This window comes from Nicotiana tabacum, chromosome 22 (genome assembly GCF_000715075.1).
Source record: "Nicotiana tabacum cultivar K326 chromosome 22, ASM71507v2, whole genome shotgun sequence".
NCBI lineage: Eukaryota > Viridiplantae > Streptophyta > Magnoliopsida > Solanales > Solanaceae > Nicotiana > Nicotiana tabacum.
The window spans coordinates 78,143,316-78,153,493 of record NC_134101.1 but is presented as its reverse complement, the minus strand read 5'-3'; the positions used below and the strand labels follow the sequence as shown (position 1 = coordinate 78,153,493).

The window sequence follows — 10,178 nt, the reverse complement described above, 5'->3', positions numbered from 1 at the left end:
ACAAGAGTCCTGATCTCTTACAAAAGGTGTCAAATAGTTACAATCAAAAGAAGAAGAACAAAGTCGGAAAGACGGAAGGAAAGAGCATGGTTAGCACTAAGAGAAAGAGTGCTCCTTCTGTCCCTGTAGCAACTCCTCCCACAAGAGGAAGAACTACAAGGAGCTGTAAGAAGCAGAGTTAGGCCAATGTAAAAAGGGCCTTAGCTGAGAATGCTAAGAAAGTCGCTTAAAAAAAAGGCTGGAAAGCTAAGTGAAGTAGTCCAGATTGAAGAGATGAACCTGGTTCTTGAAGATGAATATGAGGATGTGGAAGTACCCACACCTAGTGCCAAAAAGAGAAAGACTTCTCAAAATAATTCTCGAGAAACAGAGGCTGAGGCTGAGTGCTCAATTGTGTCTAAAAGAACTAGGTCTGCCAAAAGGAGCAAGTAGGCTCAAATAGTGGAAGAAAATGGCTAAGGATGCTAAGAGAGACTCTCTCAAGTGTGAGCTTGCAAAGTAAAAGGAGAATATTGACAGTATTCTTCAAGATATGTTGAAACTGCTTCAAGCCAAGAACCAAGAACCTGGTCCTTCCCAGTTTTAAACCCTTCCTAAGCCTAGTTTGTATCCAGTAACCCAAGTGGGATATTTTTTGTTTTTCGCTCATGGTTCTATGTTTTTATTTCTTCTTATGCCTTGTGGTAGGATCTTATCACTCAATGAAATTCACTGCTTTTGCTCTAATTGTTTGTTGATATTTCTTAGATGGCTAATATCCTTAGATTGAAAAAGAGAAAATTGAATCCATGATTGCATTTGAAGTAGCCTCAGTGGCCATGAGTGATATCTGTTAAAATTTGGTTACTTACCTTAATTGTGCAACTTTTCGATGATGCCAAAAGGGGGAAGATAAAGTGCGCTTTTGCTATGGACTGTGATGTTTATAACCTAATGAACCTGGTCCTTGACGATTTATGACTTTAAATGAAAAGTGTTCTAACATTGTGTTGATATTGAGCTGAGTTGAAACAGGTTTCATGCTTATGAAAAGCACTGAGTTTGTCATCATCAAAAATGGGGAATTTGTTGACCTGAGTGATTTTGGTTTTGATGATTGACAAAGGAACACATGCATGAACCAGGTCCATGGACAGTGTACATAGGTAACGGGTAGAATCAAGAAAAAGGCATGCACGTGAAAGGGATAAGTATAAGTGGTTATTTCTGATAATCCCTGAACAAAAATGTTGCATATTTGATAAGGAGCAGGACTCCTTACTTGATGAGAACTCTGTCCAAGATAAGGAAAGAGTTAGAAGTTGAAGATAACTAGAACTCTTCCACCAAGGAAGAGTAAAGCATTAGACTTCTAGTTAATCCTTATTCTACTAACTCTATAAATATCAATTTTGTTCTTTTTTACAGGTGATGCACACATACTGAAGTTAAGCACAAATTGATAGCAAAATAGCAAGGCATTTTGTAAGCAATTCCTGTGAGATTTAAGAGTACGATCCTGAAGCTACACGAACCCGATTGAAGAACTAGCTCCATAAAAAGTTTTATGTGTCTTTCTTTATTTCTAGTTCAAAGTATGGTAGGCGTTTTGAGTTGTACCTTTCTCCTTTCTAAGAAGCAAATTGTACTAGGTACCTGAGTTGTATCTTTCAAGTTAGAGTTAACTTGAAGTAGTCGCAACAGCCTGTGGCGTGTTGTTATAAGGGTTAGAGTCAATCCTTAGGTATGCAACAAGTTGTAAATTCTAGTTGTATTGTTCAAGTTAGAGTTAACTTGAAGTAGTCATAACAACCCGTGACTGGTTGCTACAAGGGTTAGAGGTAATCCTTAAGTTTGCAAGAGTTTGTAAACTTTGTTGTTGGCTTAGAGTTGTAGTGAAGTGTATGGGAAAAATTCTATTGGGTAGTAGGTCGTGATTTTTTAACCTTTTGAGCCGGGTGTTTTTCACGTAAAATTTTTTGTGTTCTTTACTTTCTGCATTATTTGTTTCGCAACTGTGGTGTAAGAAACGTATAGAAGAACCAGGTCCATCGATAATCCAGTACTCACGAAAATTGGGCACCACACAAATTAACCCTCTCTTGTGTGGTTTTGAAGTATAAAAACATCATCTTCAATACGAGGGGGAAGTTCCCAATCAAAGCTGTGAAGAAGTTGAGCTACTGCAAGCTCAGTATTCGCGCTAGCAAATGCAATGCCAGGACATATTCTTCTACCTACCCCGAAAGGCACGAGCTCAAAATCTTGCCCTTTGAAATCAATGTTGCTGTCAATAAATCTCTATGGTCCAAATACATCAGGATTTTCCCAAGTATCTGGATCCTTCTCTATCGCCCATGCGTTGATGAAAAATCTTGTCTTGGGAGGCATAATATACCCCTCTATGGTGATTTCTTCAGTGGACTCTCTTGGAATTAATAATGGATCAGGAGGATGCAACCGAAAGACTTCTTTTATGATAGCTTTGATGTAATTCAACTGAGGCAGATCGATTTCTGATACGAAGCTTCTTTTTCCCACAACACTTCTCACCTCTGCTTGTGCACTTTCCATTGCTTTTGGATTCATCAGCAGCTCCGTCATTGCCCAATCCAATGTAATAAATGTTGAATCTGTTCCTGCAGCAAACATGTTCTGCAATTAGAACAAGAAAAGTTACTACTGTTGTTTTTGCCTTTCACAGATGTTGAACTTAAAGACACTAAACAATGAACTATGAAAGTAATGCTAATACTTTCTTTCTCTGTTTCATTTTATATGACATAGTTTGAGGGAGCATGAAATCTTAGACAGAGAAGAAAAACTTTCGATACTTGTAGTCCTAAATATACCATAACATTTGAGTGGCTATATATTGTACGTTTGAAACTTTTAGTCTTAAACATGTCATAAGATTTGTATAAAAGCTTGTCATTTAGGTAAAATGAGAAGTGCAAGTCAGATTGTATCCGAATTTACAAAGTTATCCTCTTTGAAACGAATTAATAAGGAAATAATGTCATTCTTCTTGAAATGGAAGGACTTTTGTTTCTAATGAAATCCTGACTTACCAAGATGATTGCTTTAACGTTTTCCATTGTAATGGGTGCTTCAAGATCGGCTCTGTTGTATTTCAATTAAAACATCAACAATGTCCTTATGATCTTCATATTTCCAGATCTAATGTGGTCCTCCATTATCTCATCAAGAAGCTTGTCAAAGCGCCTGGATGTGTCTTCTAGTCTTGATTTCAGTCCTGTTAATCTGTGAATAATTGATTCTATGGAAGGAAAGAAATCACCAATAATTAATCCGCCTAAAAGTTCTTTGAATTCTTCAAGCAACTTATGATGAAACCCGTGGCGTTCATAATCTCAACCTGTGAATAGCTTCCCAAATGCAACACGACAAATAACATCATTTGCATACAGAGCTAGCATTTTACTTAAGTTAGTGGTGGTTCCAGGATATGATTCTGCAACCCGATGAACAAGACGAGCAACTTCCTCTACTCTAACAATTGAAAACAATTGGACTCGCTTTGTGCTGAGTAGCTCAAGTATGCAAATCTTGCGCATCTGCCTCCAGTAGGAACCATAGGGTTTGTTAGGATCGGGAATCCGGGTAGTGCAAAATTTTGCAAAACAACGGTATAATAACAATAACAAAGACAATGAAAGTTGATAACAACGACAATTAAAGTAGATAAAGAAGACACAAATTTAACGTGGTTCGGTCAAAGTGACCTACGTCCACAAGCGGAGAGGAGCAATTTACTATAACAATAAGAGTGTAAAAGAGAGTACAAAATTAGAGTAAACACTCTAATTAATCCCAAATACCCTAAGAGAATAACCTCACAAGATCACTCCAAAGAAAGGGTTCACACAAGTGCTTCCCAACACTAACTCTCATACAAAAAACTCTTAATAAAGGAAGAAAGGAAGAAACAAGAATTGGAGACAAGTCTTGTTGGTGTGTCTAAAATGAACTAATGACCTTCCCTTTTATAGGCAAAAAAGTCTTGGCCTCTTAGGTATAAAAGAAGAGATACAACTTGTGCAAATGATGTCCAACACACAATGCAATATTTTTGGGTCCCAAAGAATATTGCCAATAAAGTCTACACTTTGAAAAGATGCTTATACTTATGTGAGATGGACTCCATTAGCCAAAATAGTGGCCATAATTATAGATCTCCACCTTGGCCTAATTTTGGTTGATATAGTAAATTTTCTCCACCTTCTCCGCAAAAGCCCCAATGGGCATATGTCAAAATTTAATGCCATCAAAATTAGACAAGTTGTCTGATACAGAAACTATAGTAAGGCCTATAACAGTGGATCCCAATAAAGTATACAAAGAACCAGATCTGTGTGCTTTCATGATCACAAGAGCACCATGAGAAACTTTCAGAACTCCACCTTCACCTGCGTACTTGCACCCAAGAAATTCTAGAGTGCCCAAAGAGATAAGATTTTTCTTCAAGTCAGGAACATGTCTAACATCAGTGAGAATTCTCACTACACCATCGTGCATTTTGATTCGGACTGTACCTTTTCCAAAAACTTTGCAGGCAATATTTTTGCCCATCAAGACAACTCCACCTGCAACTAAATCATATGTAGAAAACAAGTCTCTGCTAGGACACATATGATATGAACAACCAGAATCTAAAATCCATTCATTGTCTAATCTGAAACTAGTTTCAGTTGCTAAAAATATAGTTCCCTCAATCTCATCAGTTGCTACATTAGCTTCGGCGGTGTCAGCATTTTTGTGCTCAATTTTTCTTTTTTTATGCTTTTCTTTATTTTTCAATTTATAGCATTCAGAGATATTGTGACCTTTCTTATGACAATAGCGACACTGTAAATTATTATATCTGGATATGGAGTCGGATTTTCCCCTAACAAACAAGCCAACTTCCGCTTGAGTTCTACTAGCTTCCCCAGTAATATCACTATCTATCTGTTCTTTTGATTTTAAGATAGATTTAATATCCTTATAAGAGATATTATCCTTTGCATAAAGCATAGTATCTCTTATATGCTTGAAAGATGGGGATAGAGAACAAAGCAGTAACACGGCTTGATCCTCATTTTTAATTTCAGCATCTATATTACTCAAATCCATAAGAATGGAATCAAAAGTGTCAAGATGAGAGAGAATAGAGGTACCTTCACCCATACGAATTGTATAAAGCTTCTGCTTCAGGTAATGTCTATTTTCTACCGTCCTCTTCATATATAAGGTTTTCAATTTTTCCCACATCCCTTTAGCTATGGTTTCTACAGAAACTTCACGTAAAACCTCATTTGAGAGATTTAAAATGATACCTGCTTTTGCCTTTTTGTCTATGATGGCAAACTCCTCGTCCGTCATTTTATCCGACTTCTTCTCCTTTCCTTGCAATGCCAAGTCTAAGCCATCCTGAATTAGGATAGCTTCCATCTTTAATTGCCACATTCCGAAGTTTGCACTTCGGTCAAATTTCTCAACATAGGTCTTTGTTAGAGTCATTTTTGGCTATTGAAACTAACCCAGTTAGATCCGGCTCTGATACCAATTTATTAGGATCGGGAATCCGGGTAATACAGAATTTTGCAAAATAACGATATAATGATAATAACAAAGACAATGGAAGTTGATAACAACGACAATTAAAGTAGATAAAGAAGACACAAATTTAATGTGGTTCGGTCAAAGTAACCTACGTCCACAAGCGGAGAGGAGCAATTTACTATAATAATAAGAGTGCAAAAGAGAGTACAAAATTAGAGTAAACACTCTAATTAATCCCAAATACCCTAAGAGAATAACCTCACAAGATCACTCTAAAGAAAGGGTTCACACAAGTGCTTCCCAACACTAACTCTCATACAAAGCACTCTTAATAAAGGAAGAAAGGAAGAAACAAGAATTGAAGACAAGTCTTGTTGGTGTGTCTAAAATGAACTAATGACCTTCCCTTTTATAGGCAAAAAGTCTTGGCCTCTTAGGTGTAAAAGAAGAGATATAACTTGTGCAAATGATATCCAACACACAATGCAATATTTTTGGGTACCAAAGAATATTGCCAACAAAGTCTACACTTTGCAAAGATGCTTATGCTTATGTGAGATGGACTCCATTAGCCAAAATATTGGCCATAATTACAGGGTGCAAAGCCAATGTCAGTGCAGTTGTACAATAGGTGTTTAGCTGAATATATCTGAGGCCGACTTACAATAGCAAGATCATGAGTCCTGATTACTTCTTTAGCGATCTTTGCTGATGACAATACTACTATTGGTATCTCGCCTAGCTTCAGATACATAATGGGGCCTAACTTCTTTGCAAGACAGTGAAGGGACTTGTGAGTTGCATTTCCTAGTTGATGGAGGTTGCCAATGATGGGTAATTTCAGAGGGCTAGGGGGGAGTTTGATATCTCTTTTCTTGTTAAACAGAAACCTCAGAGCAAGTGCAAGGATGATTGATACAAAAAGTAATAGTTGAAAGTTTGTCTCAAGCTGTTGGAGGAAAGACATTGGAGCTTTCAACAAAGTTTGCAGTTGTAATCCCATTTGTTTTATCAAGGACATTAGCCTGCATAATTTAAATCTTGAGTCTGAACTTTTTGAGTGGTGATGTTAAGGCATCCATTCATTAAAATAGGTAATGCTCAGTCCACTAATCTCCTTGGCATCAAACATGATAGTTTACACTTTTTTCCTGTAATGATGCTGGAATTTATATTTGTTTACCCGAAAAAAGGATAGAGTTGAATTTATACGAATTATTATACAAAACCCAAAAAAGGATTATCTCTATATGAATATCAGTATATTTTTCACTGTGAATATCAATAATATGAGAGTGTATGAATGCCTTAATGTTGGGTCCCTTTACAGAAATAGTAGATATCCCTCTTATAGTGGAGGAATCTTACTTTAGATATAATTAAAAATACATAGTGGGGATCCCATGATAGATTAGCTTTTCCCTAATTCCCGACAAAATTCTCTCCCTTAGTGTGGTTGTAACTGCTCTTATCTCTTGGCTCGATCTTGGTCGGATTTGGTATTGGTCGATTTCCAGATTTAGAGCTCGATATTAACTTGAGCTTGGTATTGACTCGAGCTCAATATTGACTCGGGGCTCGGTATCAAATCAGGCTTGATATTGGTTGGTCTCTGGATCTTAAGCTCGATGACATCGCTTCACTTCATAGTTCGATTTGGACTCGAGTTCGGTAATGACTTTGAGCTCGGTATTTGATCGATCCTAGAAATTTGAGCTTGGTAACCTAGATTTAGATCTCATCTCGATATTATGAAGATGACCTTTGATCCATTATGTTCCAATCTTGACTAATCATATGAAGGTCGAAACCAATTTTGATGGTATACAGATAATTCCCTCGTTTCTCGGAAAAAATGTGGCGAGAAACGACATGATTTTCCAACGGTATGACTAGATATACACTGACGTTTGCATCGAGCCCGACCATGTCGTACATGATAGATGTCCCGTTGGTTCAGTTACCAAGGCATTAAATGCATGTCAGACGATGGTCGGCCATTACTGATATTGAACCGTCATTGCCAACCCTATAAATAGCTCCTCTTTTTACCAATTTTTACTTTTACATCTCCAATTTCCAAATTTTCTAAGTTCTTTTTCACATCTTCTGAGTTTTTCATCTGTAAATCTGTGATTTTGACTGCAAAATCCCTCTTCAGAATACCAAATCTTGTCATCTTCCTCTATCTTCAATCTTCAAATCCAAATGGCAAAAACGTCAAAAACCGTTCCTAAAAAAGAAAAAGCTTCTTTTTCGCGGCCCGCCGGTGATAAAACACAGGTGGAGCCACGACCTGAGGAGTGTGTTCCCGGGAGGTGTGTTCTTACCTCTAATTTTAAAATCGACAAAGCCTCACCGGTTCCCGGTCGATGCGAGCCAGTATCGAGGTATATGTGCTCGATAATCGAGGGACATCATAAACAGTTGAGGAAAGATTGCAACTAGGAGAACAAAGAAGTGATAATCCCGGCTCCCCAAGTAAGATATTACTACTCATGTGAAAGGGTTTTTAAGTGTTTATACTTACCCTTTCACATTGGGCCCACTCGACCCTGTTATCATCGATTTTTGCCACCAATACCAAATAACCCTAGGCCAAATCCATCCTTCTTTTTGGCGGATCGTTATTCTGATCCGCTTCTTTGTGAAGAAAGTCAAGGGGATGCCTTTCACCCTCGACCACCTCATTAGATTGTATAGCCCCCACCTCTATCGAGGTGGGTTAATAAAACTCCAGTGTCGGGCTAACAAAGTGTTATTTTCGAGCATAGACGAGGACAAGGACTGAAGCTGGATGGGAAGGTTCATTCGAGTGAAGACTTCCGACCTAATCCCGGCTGAGAAGATGCCATTTCCCGAGGAATGGAACATGAAGCGTAAGTATAATTCTATTGTTAGCTCCTATTGTTTTGCTCCTTCGTTTCTTTCTCACCGATATCCTTTTCCGTGATGTAGTGGTTGCTTGGATGCCCGGTGCTATTCCTAACCTTGAGAGCTGGGTATGGGACCTAGCTTCAACCTCCACATATGTCGAGCGCTCGTGGCGCGACTTATCAAAGGGCCGATGAGAGGCTAAAATTCATAGTAAGCCTCTTTCCCATGTCTTCGATGATTCGAACAAAATGTCTTTTTATACTTAACCAATTTTCTTGTGTGTAGGCTTGGGTAAAGATGCGGTTATGAGGCCCCCGTCTGGCGAGGAAGAGACTTCAGCCCCGATTCCGAAACCGGCGAAGGACAACAAGAGAAAAATGGCTTCTACTTTCGAGGATCCAAAACTTAAGACAAGGACGACTCGTAAGCCGAGGAAGAATACCATCCTTTTGACTGAAGAATCAGTTCGACATCTAAGGGATAAAGACAAAGAAGAAGAAGAAGAAAACGATGGGTCCATACTGGTGGCCCGAGTGAAGAAAACCATCAATGCCCCAAAGGTAGCTGGCTCGATGGTGGTTGATGAGGCTCCGTCTCGAACTGAGGGGATATGGGAGAAGGAATTGGGCAAAGTCCTCGAGTCATTGGAGATCGAGGATGCCTCCCACCGAAGTCAACAAACGGTGGGTATATCTGAAGGGGCCGGCCCTGAAGCTCTTCGAATTGAGGAGAACGCCCCAAGCGACTCGCTTGGGGAAATAGTAATCGGAGACTCGCCTACTCTCCCTGCTTTTATTGAAGGGGAAATTTGGGAAGCCAGAGCTTTGGGGACCCTCGAGGTAGATGGGGCCCATGAGGGAGAGGACCCCTTTCGTGATTTGTTTACCGGTATCGAGGATGTTGCCGGCCCGAGTGATGCGTCGGGTCTTTTCTTCGAGGTTCAACGAGCCCTAAATCGGGTAAGTTTCGATTCCTTTTGTTGATGTCATATTTTTCCATTTTCTGCCTAAATTTTTCTCTTTTTCGTATAGGCTTTAGCTCTTCATCAAGAGGAGCTTTCCAAGTCTCAGGCAGAGCTGAGCCGACGTGAGGCCGACTTCCGAGGGCTTTCGGATGAGAGAAATGCCCTCAAACTTCTTAGTAGGTAGAAAGAGGAAGAGATCAAAGATTTTCGAGCCGAGTTGGCCAAGGCTCACCAAGATCAGACAAACCTGATCGAGTAGGTAATGAAAATTTTAAAAGCTCATGGACAAACCTTATCACAGCTGCAACAGAAGATCGAGAGGATCGAGCAGTTTCGTAAGGAGGTCGACACGATAAAGGCAGAGTCCTTGGGATGGAAAGAAGATATGGACCATCTTGCTGTAGAGAAAGAAACCGCTCGAGCTCAATTATCATCGGTTGAAAGTCAACTTCAAGGCATGAAGGAGAAGAGCTCGGCTCAAGTAAGAAAAATAGAGGAGCTCGAAGATCTGTTGGCTTCCGAATTTGCCAAGGTCGAGAAAGCAAAGGTCGAGGCAGATGCAATCGTGGCTGTCTATCGGGCCGATGCTGAAGCCGCCCAAGTGCAAGCGAGAGAGGCAGCCGAGACCGCTCAAACTCGAGCACATTGGGTTGCTGAACTCGCCAAATGACAATCTCTGAGGGAAACCCTCGAGGAGATCCATGCTCGAGGTTTTGATCTTACTGAACAGATACTAAAGGCCAAAGAACTTGAAGCTGATGCTGGAGCCCTAGCTTCCGATGATGATGATGAT

The 10,178-nt window shown here is 39.6% G+C and overlaps 1 pseudogene; it reads right to left on the bottom strand.

Annotated features, from left to right (window-relative positions):
- Positions 1-2,155: 2,155 nt before the first annotated feature.
- On the bottom strand, positions 2,156-3,557 carry LOC107785548 (cytochrome P450 71AP13-like; annotated as a pseudogene).
- Between the last annotated feature and the right edge of the window lie 6,621 nt (positions 3,558-10,178).